The sequence below is a fragment of the Haliaeetus albicilla genome, chromosome 28, assembly GCF_947461875.1.
Source record: "Haliaeetus albicilla chromosome 28, bHalAlb1.1, whole genome shotgun sequence".
Lineage (NCBI taxonomy): Eukaryota > Metazoa > Chordata > Aves > Accipitriformes > Accipitridae > Haliaeetus > Haliaeetus albicilla.
Window position 1 is genome coordinate 5,547,596 of NC_091510.1, and position 19,054 is coordinate 5,566,649.

The 19,054-nt window shown below is 37.6% G+C and overlaps 1 protein-coding gene and 1 long non-coding RNA gene across 3 annotated transcripts in view; one reads left to right on the top strand and one right to left on the bottom strand.

Annotated features, from left to right (window-relative positions):
- Nucleotides 1–489: 489 nt before the first annotated feature.
- On the bottom strand, nt 490–18,101 carry LOC138682488 (uncharacterized). Of its 2 annotated transcripts, none has more exons than XR_011322575.1 (3): nt 17,987–18,101; nt 12,945–13,065; nt 490–4,238 (listed from the first exon to the last, which is right to left on the bottom strand). It is a non-coding gene; the product is annotated as an uncharacterized lncRNA (long non-coding RNA). The 2 variants fall into 2 exon arrangements; XR_011322574.1 differs by lacking the exon at nt 17,987–18,101 and adding an exon at nt 15,567–15,615.
- Nucleotides 15,598–19,054, top strand: part of DCN (decorin) — a 39,579-nt gene continuing 36,122 nt past the window's right edge. The window contains exon 1 of the mRNA XM_069773401.1: nt 15,598–15,796. The gene's annotated coding sequence lies outside the window, so the exon portion shown is untranslated. The remainder of the gene's footprint in view (nt 15,797–19,054) is intronic.

The following is a 19,054-nucleotide window of genomic DNA, read 5'->3' on the forward strand; positions in this document are numbered from 1 at the left end:
ACATATCTAATAATAGGTGGTTTACATTTTAGCTATTTCTTTTATTGGAGAAGAAAATTCTTCCCTGCTAACAATTTCATTTCCATATCACATCCACACTTCTTGGATGTATCTACAAGGTGTATCAAGAAATATGAACGTGCATGTCAAGACCAGTATGTTACTTAATATTTACAGTTAGTGGGTTGACTAATATTTATGACCATCTTATAGGGTATAATTTTAACCTGGAATAATGCAAGCAATAAGTTACCTGTAGGATCCTAGAGATTGCTTGTCTCCATGAATCATATCCAAAGTCTCAAACAGCTGTAAGAATATTCAGAAAATGTGAAGTTGTCCCTAAGAAAATAGTCAGCACCTGTCTATGGAAGTCTTTATACGAAAACGTGAGAGTTGGACATTTCATGCACCTACTAGAAGTAAAGAGTATTTAAACTGGGAGGAGTTCTGAGTTATCACTACATTTTGGTGTGTATGAGGGCAAAATATTTTCAATATTCACACAAGTTGTAAGTTACATTCATTTTGGTTTCTGTATTTATTCTTACTGAACTTATGTACACATGGAAGTTGTTTCAAAAGAATATCTGAATGTTAAGTCCAATAATTTCTCAGCCCTTTGCTCAAAAGAAATTACAACAAATGTCAGTATATTCCAAAATCACTGACAGTGAACAATTCAAAGGCAGAAATGGTCCATTTTTGACAGAGAAGTTATTTGCCAAGAATAGTTACTCGAGTTCAGTGACTTTTGTTGTTTTCTAGCTGCTGTTTTTGTCAACATGCTTGTACTTTCATGAGTGCTGGTAAGTGCAAGCTAATGCCATCTTTCAAAAAGATCACTTGGATGGAACATAAAAACCAGCCTTTCAAATGTCACTTAAATACATGTCATTTTAATATGAAGATTTATACCATAGCTTCTAGAGACCTGAAATGACAGATAAGCCTTATTTTCTTGTTACCAGATAAATATTTCATAAGAAACATTTCTAGTCAAAGAATCAAAAGCTTTACAACCTCAAACTTTCTATTGTTTCAACTTTTCAGATGGCAGAAATACGTTTTCTGGCACATAAAACTACTCTACTTGATATTTAGAAGTACTCCAAGTACGTTAAAATGCAAAGAGGAATGCTGCCAAGAAGCCCGTGCATTCTGTCTGGCTGAGACACTGAACGTTAATTCACTAGCAGCGGCTGGTACTCTGCCTACTCTGATACTCTGCATGTATATGGTAATAAAATAAAACTCAACAGTAACGAACACATAGCAGTATATTACATGCTAATTCCCAAACATCTCTACATGAAGAATGTCAGCCCAATCCCATGCCAAGGAAAGATAAAGTATTAGATACTGGAGCTGGGAAATGCCAAATGGTTTCTTATAATTAGTGGAGAAATATGCAGTATGGACAAAGTCCGTACTAGTGAAATTAGTGGTCCTTCTAAATGCGTTCTGCAGAAGTAAAATACAAATCTTTATTAAAGTGTATGTGAGCCAACATTTTCCTGTTTCAGTACGTGAAATATCTGGTTACTCTTCCCGTAATGTTTTATTCATACATGATTTCACAGTAGCTTAAATTTTCTAATACAATTCCCCAAATACATACTTATGTCCAGATATGTGGTCTCATTTTAGAAGTGCTGAATTCCCACATCTCCCACTGAGCAAACACAACAGAATTGATGCACAAAATTGACTATTTCTTTATGGTCATATCCAACATCCACTGAAATTAAGGAAAAAAGTAATTCCCTTGTGTGTAGTAAGATGAAGGAGTTTGCTAAGTCCCTTAACTTTAGGCACCCACTCAAACAAGTTTGTCAAAAGAACCTTTGAAATGCCTAAAGAGAATTTGGCTAAAAACTTTGGGTTTGGAGGAAAATGTTTATTTCTGATCATTAACACTTATTTTGGAAAGTGTGTTTCTAAGCATTTTCTAACATAATGGTTGTTGGTAAAGAACAGGGGCAAACCCCTAGATATTACAGTATTTCTTATTCAGAATATCACACAGAGTTTTCCTTACAGACTATTTGGGGGGAAAAATTTCTTATTTTTCAGTGTTCTGCCATGAGGCAAAAGAGGTGTATCTGGACAAAAATGAAAATACCCTTGAGTAAATGCACCATAATAATACCATTCAAGCTATTTTCATATCTCAGCCTATTAATTCAGGCAGTTTCTCACGGCCTCTCATATAATCTATTTATACTGTGTCTGTCTGAACAATATGTGACTGAGAATGGTATTTATTTTACTTTTACATCATACTGGGAAGCGTTCATTGCCCTCTTTTAAATAAGCATTTAGAACTTCCTGCTTCTTGTGAAAAAAAAAAAAAAAAAAAAGACATTTTCTTTCAAATCATGTACAAAACTGAAGGAATTTGGAGGAAAAAACTCACTTATTGAATTATTGTTCCAAAGAGCAGCACTATTTGTTAAATAAAGCAAATTAAAAAAAGTTAAATAAAGGAAATAATTATTGGAGTAATAAACCTTATGAAGAAACAAAAACCACACAGTGCATATCCAGTCAACAGATTTGCCTACTAATTTATGAATGCCCATAAGCCTTGTGCTTCCCTCTGGGCCCAAGCTACACAAGCTTTCCGACATGCCTGTGACGGTCTTTACTTTTCTGCTCTTCTCACCCCAGAACTACACCAGGGCAGCCCAGCTGAAATATTGAAGTAAAGCCCTGACCGGCAGTGGTCAGTGAGCAGCCAGATTGCTTTTAGTGGCCTCTGTGCAACATACAAGCTTGAAGGGAGTCTAGTGCTTAACAATATCATTCCAGTGTTCAATCCACTCTACCTGTTATTTAGAAATTTCCAAAAAGCCCACTTTTTAAATTAAGAAACTTTGAACATAAAATTTGCCTTGTAAAAATACAGGTTTCTTTTTCTAGAAGGGACTGAAGAAATTTCTCAGCATGACAGAAAGTAGAAAGAAGTATAACCCTGTGGGAGTGTTCAAGCATACATATTTCTTAAGTCTTGGTGAATAATGGGAAAAGATGTCAGAAAAATATATGTGCTAAGGGAGGAAAACTTTAAGTGATTCAGTCTGGCGAGCAATAGGCGTAGCTTGAATTTTAATCTTTCTCCATCTAGCACTCTCTTTCCCCCTTTTTCTGTCTTATGTTTCTTTATTTTCTCCTTCAATTTATTTAATACATTTATTTATTCACATTCAATCTTATACAAGTGATGTATTTTTGTCACAAGAGATGCTCTTTCCCAGATACCACTTATTATTTATAGCGCTATCTGCTAGAGCATAAACTTTTCAGATATTCAAAGGATACACATTTTTGCATACTGCAATGACTTATATTTAGTAGCATATTTAATACAAAATACAATGAATATAACTACTTTGCCTTTTCCATATCCACCCTCCAAGAATGGCTTTCACAAGAAAATATCTGGATTGCAAAGTCTCTTCAGTGCCAGAAAAAACTCTGCTGTCTCTATACAACTCTACAGTCCTGTTGAACTGCAATTTTAAAGTTGCCTGGCTATTCTTTCATGTCTACAAATCACATCATTGTGTGTCCCAGTGTTAATACATTCCCTCAGTAACCGGTTCATGTGAAATGGGTTGCTATAAAATTTGCATCCACATTTTTATTTTACCAGTGAAGAGGAAAACCCAGGCTCAATGGCATTGCAAATTTACTCCATAACTTCTTCCTTCAGACACATATGAAAAGACAGGAATCTTTTTTTTGGACCAAATTAAACAAACCACAAGATTTCTCTGAAATAATATGTACTTCCCACGAAATATTTACAGATGATCTCTGCAAGGGTAAAAAGAACTAAATCAGTCCAATTTAAATGACTGCTGTAAACCTGATTATAGTAGGTTCAAGATAGCCTTCCTTATATTAAATTTTAATCTTCAATATTTACACCAGACAAACTGAAGAAATCTAAGCCTACAATCCCTCAAGGAAAACAGTAATTTTTGTGCACAACTTTTTTTTTTTGCAGTCTCAGAAAGGTCTGCTACTCTAGACATTTGAAATAGATGTCCAATTTCATTCATTCTCTGCTAAATGCAGAGCAGTGTTCAGAAATTACATCCAGATTATACGTATATTTTTGTTGCTGATCTCTTACTCTGTCTTCAGGACACGATGGAGTTTGCCTCCAATCTGATCAGAGCTGCTTTTGCCAGGTTCTCCTTGTGTTGACTGATGTGCCCACACGATCACTACACAAAAAAAGACAAAAGCAACCGAAATAAAATGTTACTACCCCTAGTTTTAGGACAGTTCTCAGAGCATTGGCACTGATATTCACTGTCAACCCTGAAAAGGGTATTTAGACATTAGCCTTTTAATGGCTGAACTCACATTTGTTGATTGAGCCAATCCTGAAGTCTACAGAAAAGCCAGGAATTCAAGACAGTCACTTTTTACACTGTTTCAATGGGAAGATGACGCATCAACTTTTCCTTCTTGTTTCAGAATATGTAGTCATCTTTGTTTTTAGAGAAGCCGTTCTTTTTGATTTGTGAACTATTTTGTTGGATTCTGAAGTAGGAGAATTACCCACTGGATGTAGGTCTTGTTCCATTACTGTAAGTCAGGTAGTTAAAGGCTGTGAGGGAAGGTCAAGCATTCAAATAATCCACCTCACAGTTCTTTAAAGTTTGATTATAATGCCACTAAGATGTAGAAATCCTTGGCAAGCTCAAGACTACTTTTCAGAGAAAGTTGGTGTCATCATTATTCCACAAAAGGGGAAACGAAGCTACAAGATGTGATGAAGTAATCAGAGAAAATTTGTAATTTTCACATGGTAGGTGGTATGGTGCCTTTGTATCAGATACAAAGGTAGAGGCTTGCTCGTTTTCGTATATTTTGAAGACATGTAAAAGAACATAATATGGTGACAAAGATTCCGTCAAAAAAAGGGCTGTTCATCCAAACCCGGGTTTTCCTTTCAATTCATTAAGGCTAAAAATAAGAAGAGCTTTAATCACTGTCAAGGAAAAGGTAACTAGACCAAGAGTCAATCCTTTCGAAGATTCGTTACTGTCAGTACCTCCAGAGAGATAAAACACAAGACTTTCTGGTGTAGCAGACAAGGCACAGAGGATGATTGCTCCACTCTTCTAGGCTCTGGTGAAACTCATATAAAGTGTGAGGCACCCTATTTTAAGATTAAATTAAGAGAATCTGTTGGAGAATAAATGAATCATCAGAAGAGCAGGAAAAAACTTATAACGAGAAATGGTTAGAGGATCAGCAGTTGTTCAGAGAAGTCTTAGGAAGGAAATGAGGACACTCCAACTGTGCAAAAGGTTGCTGTGAAGAAGACTGTGATGAGTTGTCCCAGAAGAACTAGAACAAGGAGTAACTGGCTTAATTTGCAGCAGAGACTCATGGTTGATATTGGGAAAGCTTTAATAACCATCAGTAGGGCTGAGGAACAGGATCTAGTGCTGGGGAGTGGAGCTGTCCTGGATCTGCCTGGGCACAAGGAACAGAAACAGCCGCGGGGGGGAATCAGCATCCCTGAGAGGTGTTTTACTTGATGCCGCCTCACAGCACATCCTACATTGCTATCGTTAGTGTGATTTTCATGCTGCACTTTGTCATAAGCTTGCGGTGGAATACCGCTAGTGAGAAAACACGTGCTGGACCTCCTCCTTCGCAGACGTAGCATGCAGTTTATACACTATAAAGTGCGGCTGGGTTATCAGCTGAAAAGCATATCAGCCTCAAAAGAGTGTTTGTCACACTTGTGTCTATAGTTTTTACAGACCCACAACCCATGACACTCGTGTCAAATTAATTGTGTTAGCTTACCTTAGATAAAATGTAGGTTTTTTCTGGAAATTAATGAACACAGAAGGAAACCACTTCATTATGTTTGGCAACCCTGTAAACACTATGTCATATTTACTATGTAATATATAGCTGGTTAATGACTAATGTACATTTAAATAAAAGAGATGTGGGACTCCAGCTTACAGTCACTCTTATTGAAAAATCTTATTGAGTTAAATAGGAATAAAATAAATGTACTTTTACAGAAAAGACTCAAAACCCAAGAGAACCAAATAATGAATGAGATTCTTTCAACAGAATTTTTACATGGAACAGGATGTAGAACAGAACTCTATAGTAAGAATATAATTTTTCCATTAATTTTCCATTTGATTGTGTTGGCTGTTTTAAAAATACTATACAAAACCAATTTTGTTTCCTGTTAAGTACTTTTGGACTTTTTCATACACACAAGTCAGACAATCAGATTGCCTATCTGATGATTTGGGGTCTTTTCAAAGAGCTGGATGGTTATAAAGACAAGCAAAAGGATATTCTGATAAAATAATTTAATTATTAAGATTCTAAATAAAAATACATGTGGATTTGTCATGGTGATAGGGAATATCCTTGTGTCCAGTAACTGCCTATATTGAGCATACTGTTCTCCAAAAGCAAAGAAACTGGAAGAAGTAAGAAACTGATGCACAGTTTTCTGTGCCTTATGTAATCATGAGTTGATAGGTCTTGGACTACCTCTTGGACTGCAGAAAAGCTAACACAGAAATCCAAAATTCAGTAAGAAGTGGTGGATCTAAACCAAAATCAAGCTTTTACACTTAAGATAAGCCTGGGAAGTCTGGGCAAAGGGCACACTGTAGGTCAGAGATTGGTAAAGCTATTGCATATGTCCCATCAGTCACTTCTGTTCACCAGCTTTATACAAACAAAATGAAACTAGGAAAAAAAGAAGGTAAAGTACTCTGGATGTCAAGAAATGTCTCATTTAATTAAGTCACAATTTGTACTAATTTGCTGTATAATTGCCAGCTGCCCTGACTCAAGAGTTTATAGTCATAGCAATCATAGGGTCATCACAATATTTTCTATAGTCCCACTAAGCACCCAGCACAAGGCTTATCTCTCCTCAGTATCAAGCAGCAATTCCTTCTCCTTTAGCGTACAAAATGGCAAATCCCTAAGTTCACAACACTTTTTAACTGGACAAGATGAAAATACACACTTAAACATTTGTTTTGGTGAAAAACGGGCATACATATAAGGCAAAATTCACATTTTTTTCAGAACAGGCCAAGCAATTCTAAGACTGGTAAGGAAACCAATTCAAGCTACAATAAATATTGTACAAACTTTCATTATAAAGCAGTAATTTGACTCTGTTTTTCCTTGATGAAAGATATCTGACATTATTTTTAAAAACTTTAGACCTGAAATACAAGAATGTGAATTTTCATCTTCTGCAGCCACCGATCTTTTATTATAAACAGAAAGTCATATTATGGTTTCATTTTTTAAAAATAAAATATCCTGAGGTATAATCTTATAAGAGAAGCCATAAAAAAATAATACTCTCAGACAGGCTGAACCTTCTTTGAAGATTCAAAGAATACTTTTAAAAACTACAAAAACCCATGTTGCTGTCTCCAGCATATTTGGCAGTTGCATTTCCTACATTTTATACTTTTTTATTGCCACCAATTTTGTTCTCCTTTAATCTGAAACATACAGTAATCAATTATCAATTCACTATTCAAAAAAGCAACTATATGAAGAAGCTGCTTGCTTTGGAAAAGAGCACCAAACTGCCTCAATGAACACAAAATCTGAGAGGTTGTGGGGAGACTTACAGGAAATGAGGGAGAATTTCCGTAGATGGTGGGAGCTCCATAAGTGTACTAAATTCATATAAAACGGTTGGCCAGTAATGTTTGTGGAGTCAAAACATACCGAGAAATGAAGCTATGTAAAGTGGTGGCAAGCGATGAAATAGAGCTCTACCCCCAGAGCGACACGTTTTGTTGTCATTATAGTTGAATACTTGAGCTCATCAGACTGGTCAGCCCAATGAGCCTCTCAGCCCAGCAATGCCACCTCCTGCATGTCCTCATAACATTTATAACAAAGGGTATAAACCCACTGACTTCAGGTGACTTCAAATTTAGCACTTCAAAGCCACAGAACAAAATAAAAATGTATTAAAGTAATCTTAACCCTAAGTAACCCTAATTTGCCCCTGCAAGCCTGCTGTAACCCATAGTCAAGAGGTTTATTTTGTTGGAGCTGAGGGAATGCAATGTCTTTGGGACCTGGAAGGAGAAGTGAGGTTGCAAAATGGATTCTGTAAACCATATAGGTTTCTGTCCTGGATGTGGACTTGACAAATAGATTGTGATTATTAGGCACTTCAGACTAAATAGCTGGTGTCCTTTAGGCTAAAATATAACCTAAGTTATAGCCATAGTTGGATAGGTGAAAAAACCCAGACATAAAGCCACAAAAGTAAGGCTTTTGTGAGGCCCAAAAGATTCTACAAAGTCCTCAAGATGATTAAAAGTTTCTTGGATGTATTTTTAAAACTTGTTTTTCCCTCTTCTATCCTATAATTTGAAAAATAATTGCTTATTTTTGTGACTTAATTCCATTGCTGCTTTTGCCAAATATTTCTCATTTTAAATTGACACAAAAATGGCATTGCAGGCTGCGTGAACGGGTTACATACAGTGTGAACTCCTCCTCAGAGCTGAATTTTCTAATTGTACCTGAAAGATAGGCAATTCCTTTTGCAGAGGTGATTTAAACAATTTGGAAGAGACACAAGGGGCAGGAACACAGTGGAAAACCTTTAACAACATGACAAATGACTGTTCCAACCTGTCCAAGTCTCAAGATCCAATTTGCAGTGGTTTTGGTTTTATAAATGAAGAGCAGTCTCTGAACAGATTTTTGCTTGCAAGCATATGTGTGGCTTCTTCAGAGGCAAGCTTCCCATCTTGTTATAAAAAGCTGATACATTCATTTTGAAACATCCTATTTAATTTTTACACGTAAGGCAAAATAACTATCCTTAAATTTAGTTGGTAGAGTCAAACTAGTTTAATATACTGAGATTTTCAAAAGTGGTTAGTTGGTGTGGGTGCCTGGCTGTTTTCTGGCATCCTCCAGTGCGTTATGCAATACCTGATTTTCAAAACCTGCTCTTTGAAAGACTCTTTGAAAATCAGATCTATTAGAGATATTTTGGAAAACTGTTAGTCACTTTTCCAAACTTTTGACTTAGGTCTCTAAGGGTTTGGGTTCCTGGTATATTAAGATAGATGAAGATGAGTCAAGAAATTCAGTGGCTAAACTTTGAAATGGCATAAATCACAGGATGCTGCAATTTCAATAAGATGATATGATTTATGTCTCCTGGGGGTGTGTCATGCTCATAAATTCATCTATTATGTGCACAGATCTAAAAAAACCCAAACAACCAAAAACCCAAAAGTGAGAGAAATAAATGCACACCAAGAATAATTTATAATCAAATACTAGCTTAACTTTTATTCTGTTGAAACACAATGGATATGTGTGTTATCCTCTAAATTAAAATGTAGCTGGTCTATTTGGAACAGAAGGTTGCTCCAGGAACACGGTATGGAACAAAGAAGTAACTGAAAAACATGTTTGTAAAGAAGGAAATAAAACAATGAATAATGCAGAAAAAGTATAGCCTTCATTTTTTCTGATTACCAATAAACATTCCACTGTAATTCAATAGCTGAAGGAACTGCCATCACATGAAAAAGTTTTTACATGTAGAATTAAACTCTGTTTTGTTTAGAAAACCTCACTATGTTTTATCCAGGATGACTATGGAAAATTATGGTTGAGGAACATCAGTGCAATTACTTGGTCAGAGAAATCCTCTGAAGAGCTTATTTATAAAAATAAAAGTAGAATATGCTTTAAATAGTAGTCAAAAGAAAGCCCATATCTGGTTAATAGCAAGTTAAAGTGAATGACTCTTCAGATGCTTAATGAAATGCAATGGATATTTTTAAGACTGTTCCCTGAACAATACTGTAACCTGGAAGTATTTAATGGCTGATGACCCTAATTCCAAGTGATCTTGGAAGAAATCTGATTCTATGTTGATAGAAAAAGATTTTTAAAATATTCAAAACTTTTTTTTTTTAAACTCTAAGCCATGATAGTGTGATAATGAATTTAAAAGCTTCCTACTGCCCCCTTTTATGAACTTCCATTTCACCCTTCTTAAAGAGGCTTGTATTCTACTTTTCCATGTCTTCAAATCAGGTAAAAATTGAATACAGTGTGTAGTGTTCTCATGATCACTTCTCCATCCTGAATGCCGGATATCGTCTATGCTATTTGGACTCTGCTCCCACATCATTACTTTTCTTTACTATGTTTTTAAATTGACTCAAATGCAGTGAGTTACTTCAAAGGTTCAAGAGTTACGAAAAGCACATCCTTTTCATTTGAACCCCACAGGGCACACCCTGTTTAGACAGGGTTGGTTCCCATGTAACTCATTGTCATCCACCTTAGGATTCTCAACAGCTCTTCTCTATAGTGAGGTCATGGAATCCAAACAAAACTGGTAAGTTTTGTGATGTCATTGCTTATATCTTCAAAGTCACCATTTCATATGTTTAGCAGAAGTTAGTAATTATTTATTTCCTCAGCAGATTGCCAACATACAAAAATGAGCATTTTAATACAGAGACACACATACAAACACTACTGTAAAGGTCCTTTTTTTCTATTCCACTCCTTTTTCCAGGACTTTCCTCAGTAATACAGTCACTAGCTCCCCCTGAAAAAGTTTACTTTCTGTGATGACTAAATTGGAAGTCAAGGATGACCTGGTTATTCACATGTTTTTCATAATCTGGGAAGAGGCTGTTCAGAGCTGCACAGGATGTGTCTCATTTTGAATGCTGGTTCATAACCCCTGACTAACAGAGGACATGCAAGGAGTATAGTTCCAACATTTGCATGAATTACTGTCATCTTTTTCTAGGGCATTGTGTAATCCAGCTGGGATGATGAGGCTTGTCCAGAGCATGACCTAAGGGCCATCAAAATGAGAATTAAGGTTTGGATTTTTCATCTGAACTTTGAAAATGGTTGGACTCCAACTCAAGACAGTGCAAAATAGAAAGAAAGGCCAAAATCTGATGAAACAGCTGCTCACTTGAAATTTCATCTCCTCTTACCTAAACTAATCCTCTCTCCTCACCGGTCATCACTCCTTCTTTCATGGCCCGCACTCCCAGAGTGACGTTCTTTCACTCTTTCCTTCATGTAAGAGATTTTCTGGAGGGCAGGAGGCTGCTGACACTCATACAGAAGCCAGGCAGGAAAAAAATGCAATGCTGTCTGTCACTGAAACACAGCAAATGGAGCACCAGAGTACTAATACAGATGTATATCAGTGTATATGACAGCAAATATTTTTGCATATGTTTTCTTCACCGTTATTTAAAGGTGAAGAGGTGAAGTCAAGGTGGGGTTCTGGGGTCTTTGGTCTATGATCACTTTTACTTTTCTCTCACTCTGTTTCTAGGACGGCTAGGAGCTGCGAAGACTCATACAAAGTCTAGTTTTATCTATTTGCTGCAGTTTTGAGAGAGAGAGATAACAGTGATCTCAAAATGTACGTCTACACTACAAAAGTGTGAACAATAGTTAGGACAGGCTTCCTCCTCAAAGGTGGAAGTTGAGTTCAGAGCATTTGAAATCATAGTGAGTAGTAAGGCTACACTGATAGGTGGTTAGCTCCTGCAGCTGCTGGATGCACCTGGACAAAACGGTTTGATTCAGGAGAGAATAGAAATGCCAGCAGAAAGGAAAGCCAATGTCGAGGACAGGAACAGATTAGCCTCTCCAAAGAAAAGAGACCAAAGGAAAGGACATGATCACATGTCAGATACTTCAGCTGAGGACAATTTGAATTTGTGTCCTAGAGTGACCTGTAGATCCCACGGACTGCGTTCAGAAGAGCTCAGGGAGATGACGTGAGGGGTACGCAGTACGTGTTCCTGCAGAGTGGGAAGGGGAGAGAAGGGAGGACAGACAGTGATGGAAGAAACTATTACTCCAGAGAGAAGGCTCTCTCTTTGGAAGTTTGGTTGCATTTTGTTCAAACAGTTATACAAGACGCACTTTCACAGCCGCAGAAAAATAATGCTACTGGTAGCACACGTCCAAAATCTGATACATTGGCCCTTTTGATCTGTAGAAATGTCAAGAAGTTGAGGGCTATCTTTTCTGAGGTCACAGAGCACTGAAGGAAACTTTGATACTCAGAATATCCAGAAATTAAATTTCTGTCTCTTTAGCTAGCTTGTCCGGCTGTGCCTGGGTCAATATTTACCTGGATCAATGTTTACTAAGCTCGGGTCAATATTTACTCACATTTTTAGTAAAGGAACTCCATTGCTATGGTAAAGAACAGCTTACTACAGGTGATTGGAAGAAATTATTATGCATAGTGTAGAAAGGAGAGGAGAGACAGGCAGTAGTATATTAGAGAATGCGGAGGATGCCGTGCTAGGGAGCCAGTAAAGCCCAGGAGGTGGAAAGGGCCCCCGAGAGGCAGCCAAACAGGGGATCTGGTTTCATCCCTTCCTGATGGGGACTGGCACTTACCTAGCTGGTTCATGAGGACGTTGAGGCGGATTTGCCTGCCTCTCTTCCTTACCACAACAACCACAACAACGCTAACCAGTCTTTGATCATCAAAGCTGGGATCTATTAGAAGGCAGCTCAAGAAAAAAAATGCCTTTTTTCTGTAGTGGAAACTTAGAATGAGGAAGAACCTGAAACTCCAGGCCACCATGTTTCTGCAGGACAGATCCTGTCCTCCTGCTTTGGTTTTATTCCAGTAACATTCTGGATGGCAATAAACGCTACGCCTTTTTTTTTTTTCCCCCCCAGGCTCCCCCCCCCAAAAAGCGCCTTTCTTTCCACCCCCAGGGGCAGATTATGTCAGCTCCCCATTCTTCTGAGGAGTCTGCAACCTGTGCTGGCAGCGCTGGGTGCCTGCTGGACGTGCCTCTCGCCCAGCCCAGCCCCAGGAGCTCTTCCCCCAGGGTATGTTTGCTCCTTACTGGGCAGCTGCTCAGCTCCTTCCTGCAGAGATTTCCACCGGACCCAGGCAAAGCAGTCAACAGCAGGCAGGTTTCCTGTCTTCTCTCCCACCACTGCCCTTTGAAAGGTCCACAAAATGAGCTGTGAGCAAATGAAGCAGATGCTATCCATCAAAATTTAATAAAAAGACTGTTATATAAATAACATTAACATGCAGTTGCCTGTAACTTTCTGGAAATCAGTACTTGGAGCAGCATCTAGCCCTATAAGTTTGTTAAATTGGAGTAATAAAATCATATAGAAACCAAGTTTTTCTAAACATGATTTTTTTATATTGACTGAGCTGTAGTCAAAGTAGGTCAGACTGGGAAGGAGAGCTTATCGATGCTGGGCCCTGTGTGCGGTCATGGGCCTTAAAATTACATAATGTCTTAATATTGTTGTTGGGTTGTTTTTTTAAAAATAGTTGTTTATCTTCTGAGTGACAAAGCAGGGAGCAAAGAGTGGGGTAAAAGGAATACTTGTATCAGAAAGGATCCCACATTCCCATAAAAGCACACAAATGACACAAAACAATGAACAGGGTACTACACCAATATTCAGTGACCCGAGTCCTCTCCCATTCAGTTGCTCCGTCCTCCACATACTCCACTTTGCATTTCAGGAGGGCTTGGACACCTGACACATACCCCTTCTACCTCTGGGTATCGACAGGCAGCACAAGTGTTTTCCTAATTCCTAAGGGTGGTAACATCTTTTCCCCTCTGAGCTTCTTTGGCTGGACTTTATGACAGAGAAGAGCAGTTCCTCTGCAGGCAGAGCAGGAGCCCCATTGCACCCAGCAGGTACCCAGTGCTCCACCTGTTGCCACCTTGATCGTCGTGGTTTTGTTTGACTCGCCCTAATGCCTAAGGCAAAAAAGAAGAGGTGGCCCTCCATCCCCTCCTGTGCCTCCAAAGAGATGACTAAGCTATTAAATTATAGTGCCTTTCAACCCGCTAACAGATATCAGAACAAATGTATTACGATTTTACTGGGAAAGGATATGAATGGCTTTTGTGAAGCAAACTGACAACAAGTTTACCCTGACCTGTTCCTCATCAAAATCTTGCTTTGAAATGTTTTTAAACACCAGATGCAGCCGGTGACCAAGGTTCAAATAACTGACATTGCTAAGATGCAGCCAAGATTTCAGCAAGCCTCATGGTGACACTTCTGGACAAAGATAAGGCTTTGTTGTAAGCATGAAAGCTTGGAACACCACTAATCATATGTAGAAAAATGTCACAACAAAAATCATTAGTAGTCTTGAACCCAGTGGAGAGGCAGGGGAAAGAAGTCAGCTCAAGGACTAGGGGCAAATAAATGATCCTTGACTTTTGGAGTGAACTATATAAAGAAGCTGTAATGCAAGATGTCTGATTACACCTTTGTGCTACATTGACCAAAACCAGCAATTATTCTACCATGTTTTCTTCCACCAAAGGAGAACAATTATAAGAGCTGTTTTAATGGCTCTTCTTGAAATTAATGAAGAGAATAGCTAAAATTTCGAGAGTTTATTGTGTTTCTAAAAAATTCATGTCACATTCTAAACATCATGTCACATTTTACAGGCTTTAATTTCAGATTTGCACCTGGTCTTAGCCTAGGGGCAGAAATAAAAGGATACAAGTCAAAACACAGAGACACAAGCCTCCAGTATTTAGATAGGACAGCTAACAGCACGGGGAAGCTACACATGTTCACAATGTGTTTGGATTACTAAATAAATAGTAATTATTGTATTTGCTCTCCTTTTGGTTTGCTAGACTTTAAAAATTGCGCAGGAATAGAGTAACTGCATTTTAGCTTCCACTGATATTTGCGTCAAACCAGAAATTACTAAAATAAAATATAAATCTGAACAATGAGTCAGATACATTTTTCCTTTCATGCTTTAGAAAATCTCCACTGCTTCTTAAAAAAACCAAAAAACCAAAAGAACCCACCCCCAAAAAACAGTTAAAGCTAATTTCCCCTCTGCTTTGCTGTCCTGGTGAGAAAGCAGTAAAAAAAAAGCAAAGTTTATATAAAGCAGTTCTAACCACAAATGTTAGAATCGTTCTACTAATGAAAACATGATTTTCATATATATCAAAAACATGCTGTAGTTTGAAGAAATACATAAAAACTCTATTATTAGACAGGATAATAGTATATTACACTATATACTCCTTGGTATGACAATGATTATAGCATAAGCAAAGGCAGGTTGATATCTGTTTAAATAGTTTTACCTAAAGCTACCCCTTTCTTCTGATATTAATCTCCACTTTGACTAACTCCAAGATTAATTTTATATTATTTCCTTGAATTACAAATACTATAAACAAGAGGAACAGCCAAACATTCTTCTCAGTAATGAGTCAGAAAAAAAAAACATAGTTAAAACCAAGAAAACTTTCCTAAATATATGTTGTAGGGACATAAATAAAATAAGTAAGATGAATTACAGCTAAGCATCTGTCTTATAGTGTACAAGTAGTTTGGGATTCTAAACAGATGAAAAAGAAATAAAGCAAATGAAAAAGAAAAAGGAGGAAAAGAAAGCAAAAGAGCTGATAAAGTTTCTGGCTACAATACAGGAGACATATCATTACCATATGATCTAATGTGGGTGTCAGCCTGGATTGTGTTCATTGAGAGAAACCTTATTTTTTAACTGTGCTATGGAATAGAAGCAGGAGGGTTTTCCACCAAGTGACAGTCACTGAGCTGAACTTACCCCCTCCTCCTTTCCACACCTGCAAAGCCTTTTGCCTGGGTTGAATATTTAGTTTAATTACATCTCAGCTTTGAGAGCTCCTGTTGCAAATCCCTGGATTAAAAGGTACGGTTTTCAGTAATTCTCCTGAACTATGCTGCACTAATAAAACTTCAGGCAAGTCTACGGCAAGAGCTAGTTGAATTTTAAGAGAAGCAAGGAAAAAATCCTACTAAATGTTTAGCAATGTTAAGTTTTGTATCCAGCACTTTTGTTTCTTGGGAACATGAGAATGCATTCTCAAGGACTGTGCAGATTTCCTACTGTTTATTTGACTGTTCTGTCTCTTGTTTTGATTTGTGTAAGCACTGCTATAGTCCTTTCTTTTTCCTTACTGTAAACTTTTGCAGCAGTATATTCTCTGTTTGCAATCCAGTGTTTAGAATCGGTGGTGTAGTGAGTGTGGAAAATGCGTGAGTTCTTACATTTCTGTTTTAAACTGCACTCTGTGATTTCTTTTTCATTTGGATTTCTTCATATATTTTCCAAACATTAATGAATATAATTTCAATTTCAGAAAAAAAAACCCGTAGTAGTTAGTTAAACGGGCTCAGTGTATGCCTTTGTAATGTTAGAAAGTGCTACGTTACAGTGTACAAACAAGGGACTCACATTTAAAGAAGGTTCCTATGAATGAAATAGTAGAAAAGAAAATGCCTGGAGTTGAAACTCCTGTTAACAGAGTTTTAATCTCTGTAAAACTTCCAGCTCCTATGTTTGCACATCTAGACTTTATTACACAAAAAGGGGAAAACATATAATGTAGGAGATTTTTTTTTGAAACTGCACATATTGTTTAACTTGTCTTTTGTGGCGTTTTGAGAGGTTTCTGACAGTAGGTGAACAAATATTTAAAACTTAATATTAAGGTAAACTGACAAGAAGACCACCAATACAGTGGTGACGTGAACTGATGAAGCATATTTCCAGTGGTATTTTAAACTGAAATGTGGCCAAGTCTATGGTATAGTTTCCTCTGTTTGTGGAAAAGTCTTCCTCACTGTAAACACATAATTAAAGCAAATTTAAACAGTTATGTCCTGCAGACATAAATATTTTGTCACAGACCTTTAAGAATTCAGATTTTTTCCCCCTCTCTATTTCTTTTGCTAAGTGAAATGTAAACATTTCTTACTAGTACAGTTTTGTGTAAATTTTTTTCTCTAACTGTTTATGTTCATTTACACATGCAAACAATAGGAACAGATATGTGTGCCTGCAGTATGAATATGTATATGAATAAAGATACGCAGACACATATCTATTCCTATTTCCTGATTAATATGTATCTTGTGTCTGCTATTTTCTCTGCTGTGTCCACAGATTAGATCCTTGATATCCTCTGTTGTCCTACAGTTTTCCTTTATACACAACTCTTACTGATTTTATTATAGTTTTGACAAAACAGGGACCAAAGGAAAAGGCCTGCTACAGGGTTTAACTCAGATAAGTGAAGTCATCAATATTAGTGTGAAAAAGAAGTAAAGTGTGAAGACATTTCCAAAGTGCCTTTGCATTGTTTTGAGGGATTTTTTTTTGAGGGGTGGTAATTTAACTCCAGGATAAGATCCTGATTGTGCATTCTTGGGATGGACAGTGCTTCAGCAGTGACCCTGGGGGGGAAATACAAGCAGTTTTAAAAATTTAAAAATATTTTAAAAATATACAAATATGTAAAAAAGAGCTGGGGAAGCTCTTTAAAAAGTACTGACTGCCAGTGCCATGCCAGGATTGGTGTGCAGCATTCCCAGTGTTGATGTTAATGTACATTCTGAAAAATACTTTGTACTGGGGTAATGTTTTATTGATCATTTTCACAAGGCAGCTTATTAAGATGAATGGTGATGATTTAGCAAATTTGTCTTCCCATTGCATTGTTATTTTACGATAATTCATACGTAATAATGATTATTTCACAAATCTTGGTTTAGACTAAACCCTGGTAAGACCTCACCACCGGGTATTAAGACCACTTTGCTGTGACAGCCTTACTTGTCCGTGGGTACTCTGCATGCATCATGGGGGTGTTGCTGGGGGAAGGGACACAGCCCCAGTGTCGGCGGGGGGCCAGGGCAGGAGGGAGCGCAGGAGGATGGCCCACACAGGGACACAGCCTGCCCCTGCTACATGGCACAAGTTTGCACAGCACCGAGTTGGGCTAACAGGCCATGCTAAAATGCTCTGACCCTCGTGGGGTCTGCGAAACCCCTCAGTGCATGCAGTAGGTAATATGTCAGCTCCAGGAGTAGGAAACACCTTCGGGTCCAATGAAGGAACCAGCTAGGTGTCTTAGAGAGGCAACAGAAACGGTGGTTTACTCCATGTGAAGTCACTTTGAAGTCTTCGGGACATCTGAAGATGTTAGATACCTGCCTTCCTGTTAGGGAGATGACAGAAATGATTTTAAAACACTAGCCTATTTTATAAGGTAAAAAATCCTATCACCCTCTCATGACTGAACCCTAAAGGTTTCTGCAGGCTTGCATTATTGGCATCTGTAGGTAGACATTAATAAAGGAAATTGAACCCAGGCACCATATAGATTGTATCTAATTCCAGGCCTGAGTTTTTTATTTATTTAGCTTTGTTTATACTAACCACTCCTGTTAGAGTACCTGGATGTGGTATTCGAGAGAAGCCTCAGTATACCACTCACCTAACATCGGCTGCCCATGTTAGCCATCTACCTGGTAGGTTCCATATGTCAATGTAAAGAGGGAGACAGTCCTCCTCCTCTGCCTCTCCCCCAGCTGTTTTATCTTTCCATAAGTCAATATGGAGCTGAAAATGCTATACCACGCCCCTAACTGTTAGATAATTTCTACTAGAAAAAAATTAATCCCAGCTAGCGCCCAGACAAGACATTTTGGGAGTTATTGACCTGAAGAAGCAAGTGGACATTTTTGCTTTCTTTACAAAGAACAACATCTGTATTCAGGACTATGCCATCCATTTTAAGAAAAATCTCCTAAATAAATGACAAGTTTGCCTTTCTGTCACTTGGCAACTTGAAGGCAGGTTTCTTTATATTTTTTTGTGGGTTGTTTTTCGATCGATGAAGGTTTGTAAAAGATAAATTTCCTCATATGAAATAAATAGTAAAAGAAATTAATTTTCAGAAAATTAGCTAATCTATACAGCCATGATACAAAACCTGCAAACAACTGTTTTGTAATTTCTCCTTAGCACACAACAACACAGGTAGCACAATGTACAGTGTGTTGAAATGCATTTAGGCCTAGGTCCTGAGAACACGTATTTAAGCAGTTTTCCATGTTAATATCTATGGCAATACGTATTTGTGTAAAGTTACTCATGAGCATG